Consider the following 23,777-nt stretch of genomic DNA (forward strand, 5'->3'; position numbering starts at 1 on the left):
TTCTATACCATTTCAATATCACTTTTCTTTCCAACTTCATATATTTCTCAATCTTTATATTTTTCCAACTGTCTATTAAATTTTCAGTTTTTCCAGTGTCTAGAAAACCTTTCTTCTTCCATTTTTGATTCAATGTTCTTATCATAAATTCTTTGTCGTCAGCCATATATTTTTATATATATATGTCCCAAAATTTTCCCTTTACATTTTTCATATAGTTCAAAACATTTAGCCATTATACATTCTCCGCTTATTCATGAAACCTTTATCCTTTCCCAAATGCCCCTCAAGACCAACCAGTTCTCATTACCTCCTAACTCTATAAAATTTTGTAATGTCATAATTTCTCCTCCTTCTCTTATCAGATTTGCAACAGTTTGAATTCCTTGTCTTTTCAATATTTTTATCACCTTTTTTCCATCTTTTCCGGCCACACTTGCCAAAGGTGCCACTTTGGACGTGGGTCCAGAGTGCCGAGCATCCATTTACCTCTCCATTTTTCCCATATATCTAGTAACACCTTTCTTGGCCCTATTGCAGTTTGGTTCCTTCTCTTCAACTCATTATTAAATATTCCATGAACACCAATATCTTCATTTATTTCATTTTCAAACTTAACCCATCCTTCAACATTTTCCTCATTTATATTCATCAGACTCTTAATCTGGAATGTTTCATAATACTCTTGCATTTTCAGTATCTCCCAGCCTAAATAAGTTTTTGTCATATATATGATCTTATTCACAATTCTTGGATTTTTTTCATTAAACATCCAAGCTTTCAGCTTTCTATCCCATTCCTCAAATTGCTTCTTCTTAATTTCAAAGGAAGAGTTCGAAATAGATAAAACATTTTCGGCATTATACACATTTTTAATGCTTTGATTTTTCCTGTAATCGATAAGGTCTTCTTATCCCATTCTTTTATTTGTTTTAATATTTTTTTCATCTTGCCTAAATATACCTAAATATTTAATCTTCTTTTTTACTAATCTTCTTTCTAATTGTCTTTTTTCCACATTAACCCCCATTATTTCTGTTTTTTTCCATATTAACTTTTAATGGTAACTGTGATCCATAACCTATGTATACCAGGACTGTCTTGGGTGAAAACTCTCATTATAATTATAATTATAATTATAAATCTCATGTATAATTAAAATTAATTTTGTTAAAGAATAGAAATAGTAAATCAAGAAATATATTTTAAGCAGGGATCTGACTAATACCACCTCCAGTGGAAAACCAATTCCCACAATTTGGGATGGTGGTCTACAGGTAGATCTATTTGTGCAGAACTATGAAATTCTTTGTGACAGGTTGGGCAGCTTCCATGATAGGAGATCTATTAATAAGAAAGTCACACTTACTGTCATGCTGCCATGCACATAGGTAAGGGGGGGTTCTCGGGTTTGAACCCCCCCCATTCATGTCCAAAGCTCCAAAGTGGGTTTTTAAAACATTTTAGTGCTTTTTTTGGTTTTTGGCCTGCAAGGGGTGCATTGTTTGGGCTAGCAGCACCAAACTTCCAGGGATTGTTTGGGGGACTCTCCTGATGATACCTGCCAGGTTTGGTGAGGTTTGGTCCAGGGGTTCCAAAGTTATGGACTCCCAAAAGAGGTGCCCCATTCTCCATTGTTTCCAATGGGACCTAATAGAAGATGGGGGCTACACCTTTGAAGGTCCATAACTTTGGACACCCTGAACCAAACTTTACCAAATCTGGCAGGTATCATCAGGAGAGTCTCTTATTGATACCACCCAGGTTTTGTGAAGTTTAGTCCAGGGAGTCCAAAGCTATGGACTCCCATAAGGGGTGCCCCATCCCCATTGTTTCCAATAGGAGCTAATAGGAGATGGGGGGCTACACTTTTGAGGGTCCATAACTTTAGACCCCCTGAACCAAACTTCACCAAACCTGGGTGGTATCATTAGGAGAGACTCCTAAAGATACCCTGAAAGTTTGGTGCTTCTAGTTTAACAAATGCACCTCTGACAGCAGGCACCCCCCAAATTTCCCCAGATTCTCCTTTTAAATCCACCCCCTTTGGCATGGATTTAAAGAGAGAATCTGAGATCCTCAGTTTAGAAGAAGAAGAGTTTGGATTTATATCCCCCCTTTCTTTCCTGCAGGAGACTCAAAGGGGCTTACAATCTCCTTGCCCTTCCCCCCTCACAACAAACACCCTGTGAGGTTGGTGGGGCTGAGAGAGCTCCGAAAAGCTGTGACTAGCCCAAGGTCACCCAGCTGGCGTGTGTGGGAGTGCACAGGCTAATCTGAATTTCCCAGATAAGCCTCCACAGCTCAAGTGGCAGACCAGGTTCCTCCAGATTTTAGAATGCACCTGCTCTTAACCACTACACCACATTGAAAGTGATGCTGTTTCAGGGTGGGGGATAATCCACCCCAAAACAGCATCACTTTCAATGTTGTTTAACTAGGGACCCCAGATTCTCCTATTAAGGTGGATTTAAAAGGAGAATTTGGGCTCTCTAGTTTAAATGCCATTGAAAGTGATGCTGCTTGGGGGTGGATTCAAGCATCACTGATTTTGCACCAGGCTTCATTTTTCCTCTATGCCTCTGCCCAGAAGGGGAGGGGCAGGGCAGGGCAGGGCAGGGCAGGGCAGGGGAGTCTGCCATCCCCGACCTCGGAGAGCTGCTTTTATAAGCGCTAGGCCAGGGGCGGGGCTTGGGGAGGTGTGGCCATGCCCTAGGGGTGGGTGGGGTGTGGCCCCACCCCCGAACCCCCCCATAAAAATCTATACCTACGTCCCTGCATGCTGCAAAAGTTTTTAATACTTTCTTCTAATAAATTTGGAAATGTCTTCAAACTCAGTGAAAAAGGAAACTATTATCAAATTCATGCTCATGCTAAGCTAAATATATGCTTCAAAATATGATTTCTTCAAATTCCGTGAAAACAAATATAAACATTTCATTAGGCAGCTTGACATGAAATAATCGAATGCACTATTTTGACTTGGAGTATGGTTCCATGTTGGAGAATATGGCATAAAATCATTATTTTAGCCAGAAGTCTACACAAGGGTTCCTCAGGTTATGCCTACATCTAGAGTGCATTCATGCATACCTTGAGATGGGATTTGTCACAATTTTTTCTTTCACAGAGTAAACTCAGTCCTGCCCTCCCACAATGCATTTATGGGGGGATTATATGGGTTTGTGATATCACACGTACCAGGCAATTGGTGCTGTGAACTTCTACATAAAATCAGAATTCCAAATTCCTCTTTGAAATACTTTTGAATGAGTATACTTCCATAGAGTCTTGACTGTTCAACATGCATACCTGGCAAGAGCAGCAAATACAAATGATCAATAGGTTTAGTTAGCATTTCCACTTTCATCAGAAAATAGAAATATATGTTCTGAATAGCAAAAGATAGAGAGAAATATCAGGCATGTGGTATCTGCCATATAAGAAATATCCAACTGCACAGAAAGGTTTTTAATGGCATTCAGAGCAGTTTAGGTATTATTAGTTAAAGCTGCAGGGTATTCATTATACAGTCTGTATATCCAGAAATTGTCCCTTGCATTTAATATCGACAGCATAATATCTCTGTTGGAAAAGTTTCTGCATTTGAAAGTTGGAGGTCATTCAAATTAAATTGAGTTAGTTACATTATGTTGTTTGCATCTTGATTTTCGTCCACTGAGTATAAAATTCCCAGGCTGCTCCATGTATCCCATAAAGTTAGCTCTGGCCACAATAAGTATTTGGTGCATGATCCCTTGCCTCATGCATGGAACATCCATATGCCGAGGAACTGTGAAAGGGGTCAGCAAAGTCTAGTTTCCACCTTCTGTTCCTCAGGCAGTCCATCAGCTTATCAGGAGTTTATGTGCACCTTCTCTCTCTTCTAGATACAAGTTACTCCCACTCTGAGCAATAGAAGCAGGAAAGAGAGCTACATGGAAATGGGAGAGGTACCGGTATGCTGCTTGGATCTGTTGACACAAAGATATATGAAGGAAGTCATTACTCTGTGGACCCCTATGATAATCCTTCAACTCAAAGACATGTCAGCACAGGAAGCTTTCTTATATTGTATTGACAGATCAATGGTCCATCTAGCTTCATTTTATCTGCTGTGGGTATCAGGCAGACATTTTCTCAATATGTACTTCTTGATATCTTTTTGTTGCAGACATCAGAGATTGAACCTGGGATCTTGTACATAATAAAGCAGATGCACTGCTGGTGAGTTATATCACCCTCTCACATATTGCATGTTCAGTATTTAATGTCTCACTGGTGCCAATTTTAATCCATAATAGGATTTTAGGTCTAGGTTTCAGAAATGCAGAAATATTCTGAGCCAAAGGACAATTTGAGGGCAGTGGAATCAATGTTCCTGTGAAACCCTGTAAAGCACTGGATCATGTTTTGGGCCTTAGCATCTGTTTTTATTGACAGAATTCCTGCACTCTAGGGAAGAGGGCGGGACAGAGGAAGGATTCAACTTGATCACCCTGAAGGGAATGTAACAGTGTTATCAACAAGACCATTTAAATGACGGCCCACTTCCTGGTTATATGGTGTCCATATGGGAGAAGAACCAGCATGAGATCATTGTTAAAGCAAATATACGGAAGATCAGCAGAAGGAAATGCGACAAGACTGTTGTGGGTTTTGCATGCAACCATAAAATAAAGATACAGCAATGATAAGTGTGTACACGTCACATAAGGAATAGAAAAGAATGTGTATACTTAAAACATTTCTTTAGCATTGCTTGCAAAAATATTGAAAAAACATGTGTTACATGTTCATCCATGCAGAACAGTACAATATGGATGGTTTTGATTTCACTAATAAATTCACACTATCTTACACAATATTTAAAGGACAATGTGCCAAATGCTGTTATTGAGCAAATCAGAGGTATCTTTTTAAAAGGCATCAGCTGTGGATGGCTGAAGTTAAATAGGGACAATATTACTGACAGAGATTCTAATATGAGTTAATACATGAGGAGTATTATTATTAACAATATTTATATCTTGCCTTTGCCCTTACTTGAGCCAACAAGGTATTTAACAATTCAAAACATAAAAGGTAAAATTACATTATGAAATCATTAAAATCAACCTCCTCTCAAACATACACAATTAAAACAAATGTTAAAGTATTTTTTAAAAAGAGTTTGACTACTTACAAAGCAGTTAAAATGCATACAAAATATTTTAAAATTGGTCAAGAAGGAGGAATTATTGAGGGAATATCAAATGAAACAAAAATAATCTTCACCCACTGGCAGAAGACAGCAACAGAGGGAGACAGTCAGATCTCTCTGGGAAGAGAGTTTTGAAGCTTCAGTGTCATGATACAGAAGGCCCTTTCCCAAGCCATCACCCATCGGATCTCAGAAGATGGGAACACCCAAAGCAAGACCTCTGAAGATGACTATAATGGTTAGGTATGTTTATATGGGAACAGGTTTATGTTGGTCCCATGTGATGGCCATGTTGCCTTGACATGTGCTTTCTAGCATCCACTGTTGCCCACTTCCAAACACCTTCCTTCTTTTCTAAGTTCCCGTCTCTTCGTTATCCTTCATGCCGCCCACATCCACTCCTTTCTATTAATCGTCACCATCCTCATTACTTCTTTCCACTCTCTCTGCCAGCCTGTCTTTAATCTCTCTGTCCTCACACCACTAGAAAGGAAATGGAGGCAGATGGACCATCAGTGTGAGAAATGAAAATCTGAAAAGAGCTGAAACAGATGAGATATGAGAAGGAGAACAACAATGGGGGTTTCCCCAAAGATACTTAAGTAAACTAAAAGTCTAGTTTAAAATATGTAAGGGGGAACATTAGGGTCCCCCCATGGTAGCCATTTTGTGGTGCCCCCCCCCCCAGTACTGTCTTAAAATTCTCAAATTACCAACAGGCTGGATAAAGTTAGGGATACCTGCTGTGGGTGTTGCCTGCATGATGTTAATTAAAAGAGAAGTGTTGAGAAGTGTGCTGGTAGGAGTTCTATATGTAACTTCATTAAAGCAACATTTCCCAACTTTGAGTCTAGGGACCCCTAGGAATCTGCTCCCTGGGATCATAAGTAAGGACAGAGGGTCCTCTCTTACTCATCTGGCTGCTGCAAGGGCATTCTAGTAAATGAAGCAAGGAGATTTCATCTCAGGGGGATGGAAACAACTTCTGCTGTTTTGAAACAAGAGAGCTCATGGAGACAGTGCTATCCACAGTCACCTAGCTTCCAGAACACCACAGAGCACTACATAGAAAGTATGCTACTTAGCTGCCAGGGCCTGTAGTTCAGCCCTAGGCACAGATAGTCATCACATTTATTTCAGTTATAAAACTGAACTGGTTTCAACTCTAGTTTCTAATACAGACTACTTGAATCTAGAAATGAAATGATGTTTGACCATAGACACTAATAGCCAACGTCAATTTTCAGTTGAATACCAGAAATTCATGCTTCGTGTGTTGCTGGTTGCTTTCTGTTTCTGTGAGCAGCTCTGAAAAGTTTTCCGCAACCTTCACAATCCTGTTCAGTCAGTCTCCATCTAGAAGTTACTAACCAATAAGGAAGAATTTTGCTGTCCCTGTGCTAAGACCTGTCTAATCAAGAAGATTGAGTAGAACTTGGGTCAGGCCTTTCAGTGTGTAAGAGCTATTGGGAGAGGATCTGCAAGCATCACTGATAGATAGTATGCTCAATGGATTCTCGATTAAATGAAAGAGCAGATATGTCACGGAAGATGCAGTACTATGACAAAGAATTTTATAACGCAATGCTATACAACGTCGCTTCAGTCTAAGGCTAATAAAGTCAGTGGACTCATTTCAATGTAACTGCAAAGGATTTCATGGCCATAAGACAAAGTGCAATTAAAATCAATACATTTTAAAGGCTTTTCAAAACTTTGCCATTACGAAGAAAAAATAGCTATGTATAAGTTTCAAGAGTTCTTCCCTTGTTGCGATTAGAAGCATGAGATGTTTCTGACTGAACATTAACTCAAAAGAAGTGGTACTCTAGATGGACCAAAACAATCCAAGCACACTCTGAACTTTTGGGAATATCAACTGCTAGCACACGCAGAAAAATATGCACATTTGTGACTTATAGCACTACAGAGTAAAGTGGTATATGAAAAGGTTTGCGCTTGCAGAAAAGGATTGGGCATACCAGAGAGACCCACTGTCTAATTTGAGATAAGGTTGCAGGCTGAGTTACTCAAACAAATAAAAGATTTTTTGTCAAGCACAAATCCCAGATGAGCTACCTTTTGATACAAGACGAGGGAGACAGTAAAATGCAAGAGACCTCCAATTCCCTCCTCAATTGACCAAATGCTACGTTAACTCAATCATTCTACTAAAAAGACCCCAACCGGAAGTTCCCGGATGCTGCTTCTTAATGCGTCTGACGTGGGGTTTTTTAAACGTGGCTAATCTTCTGACTCTGGCAGTTATACAGAAGGGAAAGCTTGGGAACAACAAAAGAATTAAATCAGTACAGCAGAGTGCTTCAGCAAACTTCCCGTTCAAAAGAATTCAAAGACACATGGTTCAACACAATGTAAACAAACACTTCCGGGCAATTTTAATCTCCTTAAATAGACAGGGTAGTGTCCAACAGATACTGGAGGAAGTGTGACAAACAGCAAGAAATAGGATGGGGGTGTGCTACCTCCTTCTGACCTCATGTCATAAGTGCTGCATGCTAAACAAAAAAAATTGTAAGAAGAGTAAAACCATAAGGACCATATGGCAAAATAATTGTTTGCATGCAGGCTGACGTTCTGAACAACAGAAAACTGAATGGCTCCATCCCAGAGCTAAGCTTCAAGGGTATGCTTATTAGATCTAGACTATATCTACAGGACTGAGAATCCTCCATTTCTTGTAATCAACACCATGAATGCAGAGGCATTTCCACTGGCAATGGAGTTCTCACTCTGGAGTTGGATGCCATTTTCCCTGCATTTTTCATCAAACTATCAAAGCACCTTTTGAGGGTTGTTTTTTAAATCACTACTTTCTATTACACTATTGTGCAACAATGTTATCCTGCTACAATACATTTGTGTTTTTCCCCCTCGCCACACCAACAAAGGGCTTTCATTTTTTTAACTGATCATTGCTATTGCACTGTGTGAAATAGTGTTACAACAATATAATCTATTGCCACAATTTATTGGTTCATCTGAAGTCCCAGCTTTCATTTTAAAAGGTAAGTTTCTAGCCCTTAAATTAATAGAACTTCTAGAAAGGAGTTTATCCCATGAATTAGGCATTTTTAATTTTTGCTTCTTCCACTTAGAAGATCTGCTCTGCCCTAGCCCTCAAACTGGAGTGGAGGATACAGTAACATAGAACAAACTAATTACATTACAGAGAGCAACATAAATCTGTTTAAAGAAACCCATCTTCCCAGATTTTGCCTTATCTTCTCTGTCCATTCTTACTCCTGGTCCTTCCAACAGAGAGGAGCACACTCTAAATGTGACAATAGCATTGACAACAGTTTTGGGGCACCCTAGTAAGACTTTTGAGGACCTCCTGCTACAGTCTGCTCTCTGCCTTCTCTTTCAAAAATAAAAACAAACCATGGCCATTTCCCCACTCACCCTTTGTTGCCCGCTACTCGTGGCAAGTAATGTGGGGTTTCAGTGGCACTCCCCACTACAGGAGCAGCGACAACGCAGCCGCCCCGATTCTTCTGCTCTCGCGCCCCCATGTCAGAGCATGTCATTTCTGGCGTTGTTCAAAACAGGGCCTTTTGAAGAAACCCGTGGGGAGCGTGGGGCAGTAGGGAAGCCCGGGGGTGACTCCGGGTTCCATTTTTCCCACCACTTAGAACGAGACCCTCCCGTCCAATCAGGGCATGGTGGGGCGTGCACAATGCATGCGCAGCTGGTTTTAATTTTTTAATTTTTAACACTAGGAATCCACGTTTGAACATAGTTTTGAGTGTACATGGGCACGGATGCATATTGTGCGTGCATAAATAGATGTGGGTTCCTAGGGAAAGCATGGACACATCGATTCGTCCATTTGAAAATTTTTTAAAATAATTCCGCTGCAGCACAACGCAGCAGCCAATCAGGACACCCCCTGAGTGGATCGTGGGGTGTCCTGCCTGGCTGCTGCGCAGCTGCCACATTCATTGGACCAAGGGGCAGAAGCTGCGGTGGGGAACATGACCCCACACTCAAAAGCTGCGATCCAAAGGAGCATGGGTTGCCTCAGCGTTATTTTTTTAAAGTGGGGAAACAGCCCATGTTCCCAAGATAGGCTTGGAATTATAACTGATCTCCAGACTATGGAGATCAGTTCTACTATATTTGAGGGAATATCCAGATGTTAGGAGCCCAGATACCTGAATTCACTTTATCAGCTCTACCAGCATGGCCAATTGGCCATGCTGACAGAGGCTGATGGGAATTGTAGTTCCTGAACATCTGGAGAGCCGCAGGTTCCCTACCCCTGTACTATAAAAAGAGGAAGCTTTGGACTCTACATCCTTGCTGGAATTCTTTCCCCAAACCCTCAGCCTTTCCAGGATCCATTCCCAAATCTCTAGAATTTCCCAAGCTGGCATTGGCGACCCTACCCCAAGAGCTAGAAAGAGATCCTGTGTCTTCCCTATGAATAGCCTGGATGTAGAGTTCCTTGCCTAGTTGCAGCCCTGTACTTCCCAGCATCCTGCTTTCCAGAGGGAGATATCAGCCTGCCGTGTTTCCTGGCTACAAACTGTCCCAGCAGTTGGCATTAGGACTGCCTCCAAGTTCAGAGACGCTTACTGCAGCAGACTCCATTTTTGCGCCATACGATTGGTATCTTTTTCAGTAAAGGAAACTGTTCTATTTTTTAATTCCTGCATTTAAAGGTTTTAGTTCAATAAAGAAGTCTCTTCCTGAAGCCTCCAGTTCCAATCTCTTTTCACTAGCTCAGATTTTACGTTCTCATATCTCATTTTTAACATGAGGCTCTTCGAAAATAAGTAGCCTTTTCCCTTCTCCACTCCACAAAGTTTATTTCACCATTCTCAAAGAATATTTCATTCCTTTTATTAGGCTTGTTATGTATGTTTGATTGCACACAATGGTACTTTTTTACAGAGCTTTTGCCTTGGGACTTTCCCTCAGAGATGAAACTTTCACTGCGAGTATTAATTATCCATACTGTGCCTTCAATACATATACATTTGTCGAGAGATGCTTTGTCATTCAACTCACTGATGCATTTCTGTTTTCTTATGGTATAAATCACTCCAAAGAAAATACAGCATTAGAAAAAGGAACATGCTTTTTACAAAATGCCAGAAGCAATAAAAATGTAATTCAGGTAAAGACACTAAAATCATCTGTAAAAGTATGACAAATAAATTACACTTTGAAAAATAATCACTAGTAATTAAACAAAAATCAATATTCTAACATTTCTATCTTTAGTCATCAGAATTTTTTTTTAAAAAAAATATGTTTGTACATAGTTCATTTGTTTCAGAAAATTCATACGCTGCTTCTTTGGAGATCTGAGGAAGGTAGCTTTAAAGTAAAAACAATACAATAAAAATCATAAAACAACAAACACACAGTTATCAATGCTAAAACATGCCATAAAAGCCAGAAGCATAAAAACAGCATTGAACAGCCTAAAATGGTATCCATAAGCTGTCCATAAACAGAACAGCGTTTAAATGAGGAGCCATTCAATTAAAGGCCTGGGTAAAGAGAAATGTTTTGACCTGGCACCTAATAGTGAAGGCAATGCCAGGCAAGCCTCAAGGGGAAATGCATCCCAAAAGAGAAGTAACCCAAATGAAAGTTCTACCAGCAGTAGCACAGAAAGCAGGACTCGTGAGAAAGAACATAATTGACAAGATGGACAATAGAGGAAAACACAGACCTTCAAGTACACCTGGCCCCTAGTCATTCAGGGCCTTAAAGGGAAGAATCAGTACTTTAAATTATGCCGAGAAACAAATGGGCAGTTACCTCTGATTTTTCTGCATTGGGGTGCTTCTACTGCAGACCACCATGACTGCCTACCTGAAACGAACTCCTATGACAGACCAGTTCTTCCTTAGCAACTAGAAAGCCCCATTCCAGTATCCACCAATATCCTCATCTGGCCCATGTTGCCAACAAGTAATGCCTGACACAGGCTGTTGTGGGTTTTCTGGGCTGTGGTCTGGTAGTTTTAGATCCTAATGTTTCACAAATGTATCAATGGCTGACATCTTCAGAGGCATGTCTGAGGCCAGCCATAGATGTAAGCAAAATATTCATAGGTAAAACTACCGGACCACAGCCACTCAATTTGGAAAACCAACAATGGCCAGATGATTCCATTTGTAAAAGCCTTTGGCACTACAATGCCTGAGACCATCACATATACTCCCTGATGGCCAAAATGCCGTTGAATAAAACCATATTTACTGTAAGCATCTAGAAGTTTAATCTCCTGGGTAAGCTCATCTTGTTGGGAGCTTTGGACCAGATGAGGAACAGACAAATAATAGATTTTAGGCTCTTCAGGGACCACTGCTCATGCTAGCTACTGTGTGTCTTTCTAATCAAGTGAATTGCAAAGCCGGGTATATGAGCAGACTTTCAGATTAAAGGGAAAACAGATCATAGCCACTGAAATAGAAATTGTCTTATCCCACTCTCCATCATAAATTATTATTTTTTTCAAAAGAAGTTGTGGCCATTAGTGCTGTTAAGTTACCGTTATTTTGTATGCAAACATCTTGGTGCATTGATTAAGTCAGCGGAGAAATCACAGGATTTGAAGTCAGTTAATAGTCCTAAAAAAAGAAAGTCCCTTCTGAAATCAAGGTCTCACATGAGAACTACAGCAAAGGCTTTCGAGGTTTTTACTCAGAGGGGAGGGTTAATTTGTTTAAGAACTGTTCTTACTGAAGAGACATTACTGAAAGATTGCAGCAGTTTCCTCTACAAAGATGCAAGTGTACATACACGATGGCACACTATTCATATTAAATATTTGGAGCATTCTGTGAAGCCACCACTTAGAGATCAATTCATGGTGGTCTTCAGCAATGTTTTTGTTCTGGCACATTAAACAGACTGAAGACATATGTCTAAATTTAAGACATCCTTTTGGTTCCCTATACATATCAGCCAATGGAGAAATTTGAACTATTTCAAAGCCCTGAAAACAAAAAAAAAGAATTGTAGAGACATCCTTTGTTTGGGCATATATTTTTAATTATCTTGCCTTTTACTATTCTTCTCTAGTTGAGGATAATCAGACAAAAATATATCCTGCTGGCACTGTTATGCTTAATAGAAGTAAGACTGAACATCTGCAAAGTTGGCGACAGTCAGGCGCATATGATGCACCAGTGGTTCTGCTGCAGTCTGGTTTAATTATAGCACCACGTGCAGTCGTAATAATGTGATAGTCTGTTTACATTAGCGCTAGTACTTCTGCACAGTTTTTGCTGAGCTGAGGTGCTAAGGATTGACAGCCAGCAGCACTCTCTCTGTGACAGGAAAACTCAGATGGAGGGAGTGGAGGGGTAAAACTATCCAGTGCAGCAGTGAAAAAACTTGGAAAAAAACTTACACTGTTGAACCTGATGTCACATTCATGGAAACCTGGAGAAAAGCCATCTTCAATTAAGTCAGTAGAATTAAATGAGTGCAATCCAAAGAAAAAAAATCAGGGTCTTTTCCCATCTTTCCTATTAAAGTTAGTGGATCCACTATACTAGGCATGAGTCAGAGTGTTCCTTCCCAAAGTTTTCCTGACATGATCAGTATTAAACATGACCTGAGCAGGAAAAGAAGCCAGCCCAGGCCTGTAGCTGGTGGAGGGGAACACTCCATATTCGGCTCAAACTCTTAAATTGCTATCAAAAATGCTCTGCAGCTGGCCTTGTGCAAGCCGGACTGTACAGAGGCCATGACAATGAACAAAAGGTTCAAAGCCAACACAAGAAGAAGGATCAGACTAATTCTGTGACATGAACTAGAATTATAGTCACCTATCATTACAGTCACCTGGAAAAGTTTTGACCTTGCCCTGTGCCTAGCTGCTAGCATTTGGACAATTAACAAGAACTCTCAGTAATTAATCAGCTAATGTGCTTTTAGCCACCAGCACAACCTGTCACAATGAGCATTGACAAAAATCAATGTCCAACATTTGGGTAAACCTCCCGTCCATTTCTCCCTGTGACAAGCCTTTTTTTCCATAATGAGGAGACATACTTTGTATTTGGTACTGAGAACTTGATATTATTTGACAGTTTGATAATTAATGGGTCTCCTGTCCCTATATAAGAATTGTTCCCCATTATAAACTTATTTCTGATTTTCACTATATCAGATGTTTAAGTCTCAGTGTTCCTTCCAGCCTTGTAGCAGCAGTTAACTACTTAGTCACTGATCCCTTTTCACCTGTAATTAGGTCACTGTCTAGATTTGAGGGTTACATTAAACCAGGTATGGACCTAAGCTAGCAGATACTTAAGCTTGGGTGATTTACACATGCATGTTGCCACTAGGTACTGAAATGTTGAGGGGAGGGCCAATAGATAATGGCTGAGAGTTTTCCTTTATAACATTTGGACTTGCCTACATGCACGTGTCTATACACCACCATTTCTATCTCACTCAACAGGAAGAAACAAACAAGTCCACTTCATTATTGTTTACTTTTGCAAAAATCACATCTCACCAACAGCAGTATGGTGGAAAAGCAATGGGCTTGTTGTGGATTGTCTTGAAATAACATACATGAATGGCCTAAAATACATGTGCTCTCCAGCTGTCCACTGGATCTCTGATTGGGGAAACCCAAAGAATAGAAACAGATGCTATAATTTTAGGAAGTTAATACTATGGCCTTTTATTTCTCTGGACTTGGATCATGCATCAGAGAGAATCACCCCACTAATGTGGAAGGATGGAGATAAGTTTGCTGCCTAGCATCAAAACAGGACATGGGGTGAGTGGGTAGATCATGGCTATCTGCTGACTCTTTGTTCTGGGCTCTGGAGATCAAATTGCATTTTGGAGTACAGTTAACTTGCCTTTGTTTTTCCTGCTCTGATAAAAGTTCTTTTCAGAGTTGTGTCCACATGTACTGGGAGGCCAATGACATTCCAATACACATGGTTGCCATGTTGTCTAAAACGGGGCCAGTTCAAGTATTTTGGATGTGTGTACAGCTTTGGAATGTGCAAACCAACTACTGGATTTCCAAGGATTCTAATTCATGCACACTGAATCTCAATGGACATGCAGAATATGTATATTCAGACAACGTTGGCTACTGCCCATACTGGGAGCTCCCAATGTGTACAGTTGCCAGGCTCTCGCTAAACATGTAAATTATGTCTGACAAGGGCTACATTAACAGTAACCAAAACAGGTTGAAAAGAACCTAACAGGATAAATTATAACAGATTACAATATCTTAAATTAACACGACATTTTAAAAAATTCTACAAAATGTTATTTTATGTAGGATTTATTAGAAAGCTTTGCAAGTAAATTACTCTAGTATACTTGCTTTTAATTAAACATTTGATCCACTATAACCATAATAAACTGAATTATGCCATAGGCTGTCAAATGTAAGAGATCAAGAGTTCCTGTGGCACATGTTATATTCTATCTATCTAGCACATTTTTATCCTCTACCCTTCTTTCAAGAAGTGCAAAGGAGAATACATGATTCACCCTTCCCAACCTTATCCTCACAACAGACTTGTGGAGTAGTTGAAACAGGAGGGCCAAAGTCCCTGAGCTCTTTATGGCTGGATGAACTGTGGTCTCTCTTATCTGAACACCACTATAACACCCTATATATCTCCAAATTCCAAAATTTGTATTTTAGGATTGGCAACTTCTAAGTATATTACGACTCATCTCAAGAGATCATTTTCCTGGAGAAAATGGCTGCTTTGGGGGGGGGGGGGGGAAGGGTGACATTATAATACACTAAAAGTATCTCCTATTCCCAAATCGTGCTCTCTCCAGGCTTCATCCACAAATCTTCAGCAATTTGCCAACCCACAATTTGCAAACATAATACTGGTAATTTAAGTGCGGCCACCCTTCTTCAATCTGGTCCATTGAGATGTGATTTTTTTTTGCAGCAGTCTACAAGTCTGCAGTTTGTTTCCACTATCACATCTATGCTGTTATTAAATTACATAAAAATCTATATTGCACAGCTAACCAATTAACATATACCACAAAAACCAAAATTATGGTATTTTCTAATAAGTTTAAACTCCATAGATGGACCTTACACAGTACTGTTATCGAACAGGCAGTGGCGAGGCGCCAAGGGAACAGGGGGTGCGTCATACACCGGGCGCATGACTGGGGGGAAAATCGCCCCTGGGTCCTCCCCCTTTTCCCCACACCCCCACAGCCCCCACAGCACTCCCCACTGCACACACACACACTGCCCTCCTTCACACACTTACCTATGTTCCCTTTCCTTTTTTTAGTACTTTTTGGCCTATTTACAGTTCAGGCTAAAAACTGCCTGAGGCTCACAAGGTCTCTTGGGAAGTATAGTTTGTCAATCAGTTTTTTCCCTGAACTGTGAAAAGGCCGATTTTTCAGCTAGAAATAGAAAAGGAACATAGGTAAGTGCGGGAAGGGGGGCGGGGGGTGCCGCAAGGGGGCACCACGGGGGGCCATGGGGCAGAAAAAACACACTGCGCACTGGGTGCAGTTTGGCCCAGCTACCTGGGGATCTATTTCCAATCCAACGTTAAGTGGGTCCATCACAGAAATGCTGCAGTCAAGGGTTGCTCTACTGCTATAGCAGCAGTGAGTAAATTCTTCTATTCTAGAGGGCAGAAATATATTCCATCAGCCCTAAAGGTATATCAAGCCAAAGTATTGCAGCATCTTCTGTACTGGGTCCCTTTGTGGATTGGTGCATGGAGCAAATCAGTAGAGTGGGTTCAATCATCATTTCTATACAGAATTTTTGGAGTGCCCCATTGTGTCCCATATGTGGTTGTATGCCTAGAGGTTGGCCTGCACATGTTAACAACTAGGGCATGGTTACTTACTTTCAAGTTCTGGATAAGGTTGTGCTTCTATACTGAATCTAATAATCTATTATACAGGGCCCTACCTGAACTACAAGCCTTGGAATGGTGGAGCACAATTATTGGTGAACTTACCTCTTTGGGCCTATCCCTGGAGGCCCTTGCTATGATGAAGCCCCAAGAAATATTAAGGGTAGTTAGAACAAGACTACTTGACCAAGAGCAACAACTCCTAATAAGTCAAGCAAGAACATCATGCTCCCCTTTGTTCCTTGGTATTAATCCAGTGGCTGGCAAGATACATAGCACATCTTGCCGATCCTAGGCAACGTTGGGTCCTCACGTTTTCTCTCAAGCCTTGTTACAGGGTCAGTTTGGGAATTCCCCTCTTTTGGACAGAGTATGTCCACATTGCCCAGCTTGCATTGAAATGATTGAACACATCTTGTCCTACTGCCCAAAATATAAGCCTCTCAGGGAAGCCTTATTGTCACAGCAACTGCTCCCCTAAAGCTAGCACCTTAAAACTACTCCACAGTAGTGATCCCTTGATGCTGGGGAACACAGCCCAGTATTTGCTGCAAGTTTTGTTGGAAAGAAAAACCTAATCTGTCTTGTGATATTAGTCTTTTTTGTGATTTTATCCTTGACACTTATGCCTAATAAAGGTCTTTTGATGCTTGATGTTTTACATAAAATCTAATATATTCATTTGTCCATACCACTGAGTGCAACTACACACATAATATATGACTGTATCCATAGAGTAGGCAGTGTGTCTGGTCCGTTAAAGAAATTTCAGGCTTATTTTTTTTAAAAAAAGAAGTCTCTAACTAAAGTAATCTAAGCTAGCACACCAGCAAGATTCTACCGGGATGTTTACACAAAGTTGTAAACCTGCTTTTGCATTCCACTGTTTTTAAATGTAATATTTTCTTTGTTTTATTACAGATAAACAACTTCAAGGAGGAAAATGGAGTTCGGGTGCCATTTTCAGTAACAAAAATGATACCCACCAATTTATTTGCATCCATGACTATCACTTGGGGGTGGGAATTGGGGATAGGAAAGATAAGAAAGACTTCTGGGACTGAAAAAGGGAGAGGGAAACTGGGGTAGGATGGTAAAAACAAGAACTGGTAAGAGGTGAAGCATAACCAACATGAGGGACCCCTTGCAAAGGGAAGAGAATGTTATGTTCTGACAATAGAAAAAGAATACCATTATAGCTCTCTGAATGCAAAGAAGAACTCTTTCAGAAAGATGCATACACTCCCATAAATGTTAGACAGCAGTTACAGGTAAGTTTCTTCATCACCTGTTAGTCTTCTCTAGTTTGAACACTGCATAGGAGAAGGAAGAAGAAGAGCATCAGTCAAAGCCTGTGCCTTTTGTACTATAGCCCCCACTTTGTGGAACAGGCCCCACTAGAAACTGTGGCCGTTTCCGCACGGGCAATTAATGGCGGCCTGGAGACGGTAAAAACGCCGTCTCTAGGCCACCATTCGCACAGGGGGCGCAGCTGCATCGCAGCTGCACCGCCCTCATACCGCCCACCCGTCGTGAAGCTGGCATTTCCCCAGAGCGCTTGGAAGCACTCTTTTTGGGGAAACGCCGCTTCGAAGCCGCTGCCGAGCTTCGCGACGCCTCCCCCACCCAGCACTTACCTTGTCCCTGAGCCTCCAGCGCATCGCTGAGGCCTTGGGCCACGCCCCCCTGCCCTGCGCCGCTGGAGCAGGCGCGCAGGGCCAGGGGGGCGTGTCCACAGGCCTCGGCGACGCGCCGGAGGCCCGGGGACATGCCGGGTTGGCCGGGCGCCAGTGCTCTGCGACGCCGGCTGCCCGGCTGTTTCCAGGACCATCCGTGCGGACGGTCCCAGCGTCGTCGGGTCGGCGTTGTAAACGCCGACCCGGCCGCTTCCGCCTTCGTGTGGAAATGGCCTGTGATGAAGTACTGCAAGGGCATTTTATTTGCCTGGGCTTTGAATGGGATACAGATGGTGGTCATTTGGGGGAAGGTGGTATTTTGTATGTTTTTAGTTGCAATACTTAAACCACCTTGTACCACAAGGAAAAATGACACATAAATATTTAAGTAAAGAAATATTTAAGTAAAGACATATTTAAGTACAGAAATACAACTACAGCACATAGAAAATCCCTTTGAAAACCAGGGGAAGCCGTCAACAAAATATTTGGCTGAGTAAAGCAGCTCTTTGGACTATTACTGGAGTAAAATAAACAAAGAATCCACCAGTGCAAAGAACTTTCACTGAACAACAGATAACTAAACCTTTTTATTAATAGCAAAGCCCACGCCCAATTTCACAACTAGTCACTTTACAAACATTATCTGAAATCAACATGACTGCCAAGTTTTAGTAGAAAAATGTGTGTTTGCAGTGCAAGGTTTTGTTGTTTACAACTCATTTTCCAGCCTCTAGAACCATTTTCAATTATATTTAATCGAAACTACCATTTGTGCTTTCAATGTCCCAGCTCCTCGTCCAAAATTATGAGAGTGAATGCACTTCAGTCCAACTTTATTTTTCTCGTTCTCACTCCATGCACAGGCCTCCCACATGATCCAAGCTCACTAGTAACTTACAAGGTACGAAGATGGAAGAATGGAAAGGAACAGCTGCTCAGTGGCAGATCATCTGCTGGGCATGGAAAAAGCATCTCATTTTATGTCCACATCTCCAATTAAAGAATCTGTCAGTAGGTGGTGTAAAAGTCCTCTGTTTGAGACCTACAGAGCCATCTGCCAGTCTAAGTAGAAACTAGTGACCTGGATGGATCAGTAGTCTGATTCAATAAGACAACTTAATGTGTTCATATGAAAGGAGTCCATGAACCACCACCATGTATAACTGGGGAGGAGAGGTGGAGAAAACAGGACTCTAGTGGCATTTCACCCATATTCCAACTTGCTTATAGTAATCTGACACAAGAAAGCAATTATATTTCAGGCACTTACTCCTTCTGATTATTTTTTTGTTCATTGGTTTATGCCATTCCAGAGAACTGCCAAGATGTCTGGAATTCTTAACAGCTGAACAACCCCAGTAAAAATATTCCATTGTGTCCCAATTCTTGAAATCTTTGTGGTTGCCCAGAAGAGCTTCTGTAAAAGGGGCAGCGTCTGGCTGAATCACAACTGGTGGTTAGTGAATGGCCACAAATTGAAGACAGCAGAACACATCAACCACAAACAAAAGATTAAAAATAATAAAGTACATAAGAGAGATTTTTAAACCAACAGCAGAACAGTTGAAGTATGGGTGGCCTGCTCTAGTCTGTGTTCCTTTCTCTTTCATAAGTGGGCAAGTGTATTCTGCTTCTCAGTGGCATGTCTAAAGTCAGGCAAGTATGGCACATGCTCTGGGCGCACTTACAGGGGGTACCATTCCTGTCTGCCTGCTTGCCGCAGTGTCTATGCACCTTACCTCACATCACCCACCATCCAGATCCTTGGCGCTGCTCAGCCACTGGCAGTACCACATCCCCCATGCCAAGTCAAGATTTAGGGAAAGGCTCTTGCAGCAAAGCTCACAACTGGTTATATGGGGAACAGTGCTTGCCATAGACACTGTTTCCTTAGATATACCCTACTGTCTCTAAGGCCCCTTCCACACATGCAGAATAATGCACATTCAATCCACTTTCACAATTGTTTAAAAGTGGATTTTGCTATTCTGCACAGTAAAATCCAGCTTCAAAGTGCATTGAAAGTGGATTGAAAGTGCATTATTCTACATATGTGGAAGAGACCTAAGAGAAACCTATGAGATTGTTAAGCTACCAGGAGCAGATTCAAACTGGAAGAGAAATGATGAGGCCAAGGCAATGGCCTTGCTGTTCTCTATCAAGCCTCTGCTGAGATTATTTTTGAATAGTTCTTTAAATAATACATTGGAACAATGAATGAACGAGAAAACATACTGGTTAGGACTTTCTTCCAAAAAAGTAGTACCATATGTAAGTTGATGTATTGCATGTGTAATGCATACGTAGGTTGATGTATTGTGCTTCATTCTGGGGAAGTAATAAGGATGCATAAATCATTTTCATTTCATCTGGGGTTTTACAAACCCCAAGCTCTCTGGGGTTTTACAAACCCCAAGCCAATAGGATCAACACATTTGAAAACCTGTCATTTCCTGGTGTCATCCTTTTTCTCAAGAAGGACTGAAACCTTAAAGTGAACAGATAAAACCAAAGGGGTGGAGTATTTGATGCTTGGTTTTGGAGGTTTCACTAGTGTTTCTTTCCATGTATTGTTGAAGGCTTTCACGGCCGGATTCAACTGGTTGTGGTGGGTTTTCCAGGCTGTGTGACCGTGGTCTGGTAGATCTTGTTCCTAACATTTCACCTGCATTTGCAGCTGGCATCTTCAGAGGTGTATCACACAGAGAAGTCTGTTACACACTGTGTCTAGTGAGAAGGGAATGTTTAGTGGGGTATATATTATCCATGTCTCAGGATGGGGAACCAATCAGTAAGTGTTTGGGTGGAACTTACTATGCAGAGGTGTGATTGAGTGCATTGTATTGTGCGTGGGGTTATCAGTCTACAAAATGTAAATGGATGCCAGCCACAGATGCAGGCGAAATGTTAGGAACAAGATCTACCAGACCACAGCCACACAGTTTGGAAAACCCACCAAAACCAGTTTATCCCCATGTTTATCAGGCTCTACTAGGCAAAACCATGCCCATCAACCCCTTCCAGCAGGGACTGATGGGAATTGTAGTCCATGAACAACTGGGACACCAGAGTTGGACACCCCTGCCTTAGACCCATGAAGGTTTCCATTCCACATATGTTCCCCCACATAAATATATTTTCCTGAAACAATCTAAGCTCTTTGTATAAAATAAATTTAACATGGAAATAGAATCTGATATTTTTCTAAAGACTCAAGAATCATAATCCATATTGGCTCCTGAACAGTTTCAATGTGGGGTAGGATTGGTAATAATTAACTCCTCAAAAATCACATTTAGCCTGCTGCTTTGTTTTCACTAAATCATAAGCTTGCCTGCGGCGTGCAAACTTCCAAGCTGCTTACGAGTTGTGTTGTGAAAAGGTGTGTGTGAGACACCCAGTAAATTTAATATTCAAGCTGTTTACTGAACAAAGGACTTGAGTGCTGACAATCATAAGCAGAAATCAAAATTACAGCTATTTAATTTGAAGTGCCAGTTGGGAAGCTGAAATAATTTCCCAGCAGTATAAAAAAATATAACAAATCGACAAGGAACTCTATATACTCTAATGTGCATGTGTTTCCATCTTCAAAAAATAGTCTGCAGGAACATTTTATTATTAATTATTAACTATTTATTGTGGATTGCTGCTGCTATAGTTTTAAAATTTGTATTTTAACTGGGGTTATTCGATTTGTTTTATTATGGTTGTTCTCGTTTTGTTGTTCAAATCGAATTAATAATAATAATAACAACAACAACAACAATAATAATAATAACAAAAATAACAACAACAACAACAACAACAATATAGTGAAGGTGGGAGGAGAGTGTACTCACATGGGCTATCACCAGATATAAGCTATGATGAGTGCAAAAAGTGCTAAACATATTTAATGTGTCTGCAGAAGCACAGGAACTACAACCTGATGGAGAACATTAGACTCAAGAATCTCCTCAATGCAGTCATACAAATATATTGTGAAAATCTCAAGGGGAGAGTCACGATGCTCACAATAAATCCAAAATTAAGACGCACGCTCCAGCGTTTTGCCCATTTTGTAGATAAAAAACCATTTCCTCAGTATAAAAGTTCCAACTTGCCTATGCAGTTTTAAGGGACACTGTATTTCAGCAGCAGCAGTGTCTCAGATTTATCCTCAGTCCCATGGAAAAACCGGCTACAATTGAGTGCAAGCAGTTTAAAGCAAGTAGTTTAAAGACTTGCTAACTACATTAGCAAGTAGTTTAAAGACTACCATTGATATCACTTCTAAGTTGATTTCTGAAGCTTAAGAGCATGTTTGAAATTTCCTGGTTTTCCTGACCCCCTTTCCATACTGGCAACAAACCTTCACTCAAGGGAATGGGTGGATGGACATCCACTTCAACAAAAAATTATTTTGGTTTTATGGAATCCTGCACAGTTACAGTTACAGTAGTTGGCTCCACCATTAATTCTTCCTTCCCATGCTCCTGCATCCTGGAATGGGCAGTGTCCAGCATATCTTTGAGGAGGTTTGCTCTTAACTAATTCCAGTTTATCCATTATCATCCTTTGTTCGACTATGGGTAACTCCTTAAAGGACTCGAAAGGACTCCTCCTCTAGGATACTATTATCATTTGGTGGGGCCCTTGTGGGTAATTCTGACCGTGCTATTAAATCCTTCGTTGTTGGTTGGTCACTTACTCCTTCAGTTTTGCCATCCATTCTAGGCAGTGGGGGTTATTTATAAAGTTCAGATGGTTATGGTGGAGGCTATGTTATAAAGTTCAGAGATATGTCCTCTACCTTTAAGAGCAGTGCTTGACGATTTCTGCAGATCAAGTTAATTGTTTTTGCAGTCAAAGCAAACACATTTATTGTGTTTGCTTTGACTGCAAAACACAAAATTGACTGCAAACACAAAATTATTTTAATTTTGGTCTCCATCTTCATTGGACGCTATCTCCACAGGAGTATTCTGGAGCAAGATTTCTAATATTATTAGGAATACATATGTGTTTTCAGTCTGTCCTCTGACAGCCTTCCAGACTGGGGAGGCAGTTTACTATTAGGTCACCTATGTTTTCTCCAATAACATCCTTCAGTGGGGGTTTTCCCATCCTGTATTTCCTGAGTCACCAACCAATTAGACTCCTTTAGGAAGCTCAAGTGCTTTCTTCCCTCAGTTCTAGCCAATCCATCTGCACTGGCTTGCTTCTCCACACCGCAGTCATTGTCACAGAATCTTCCCAAGCACCAGTGGTGGGATCCAAAATTTTTAATAACAGGTTCCGATGGTGGCACCACCGCACACATGCACCTCCAGTCCCTATTGGGCAGGGAGGTTGCTTTAGTAACCCCTTCTCGGCACTCAGAAAAAAATAGTAACCACTTCTAGAGAACCGGTGAGAACTAGATTGGATCCCACCTCTGCCAAGCACTCTCTAAATGGGTTTATTTCTTTTAAGTTTCTAAAGAGGATTATTCTTTTAAGTAACAGAGCTTTCCTCTGCACTTTTGGGCATGATTTAATCAATTGGTGAAATAGTTTAGTTTTTAAAAAAATACAAAACATTATAACATTTATTTGTATTTATTTTAAACTTCTATATTCCTCCTTCCCTTATACTAGCATGATTGCTGTTAGTCCTTAAGGTGCCACAGGGCTTTTGTGTCTTTAACAAGACTCTGATGTGACATAATTAAGCAGGTGAAGCCTTTTTAGACCAAGATATAAAGTAACAGAAAAAGTTATTTGCTACTTTTTTCATGACAGGTTGCTATTAAAGGTATGAGAGTAGGGCCACTTAAGGGGAACTGTTGGATGGCACATGATCCTGAAGCAAAGCTAATCCAGGGTCAGTTTAGAAGTTTCCCTGGTTTTTTCTGCCTTTATTTGTTTAGCACATTTTATTCTACCAAGGAGCTCAGAATAAGTGAGAGTATGCAATTGGCCCATTCTAGTGCTCAGTTTGTCTTGGGTCCCAAAAACCCTTCAGGGAATCTCATGTCATGAAAAA

The sequence above is a fragment of the Sphaerodactylus townsendi genome, linkage group LG08 (genome assembly GCF_021028975.2).
Source record: "Sphaerodactylus townsendi isolate TG3544 linkage group LG08, MPM_Stown_v2.3, whole genome shotgun sequence".
NCBI lineage: Eukaryota > Metazoa > Chordata > Lepidosauria > Squamata > Sphaerodactylidae > Sphaerodactylus > Sphaerodactylus townsendi.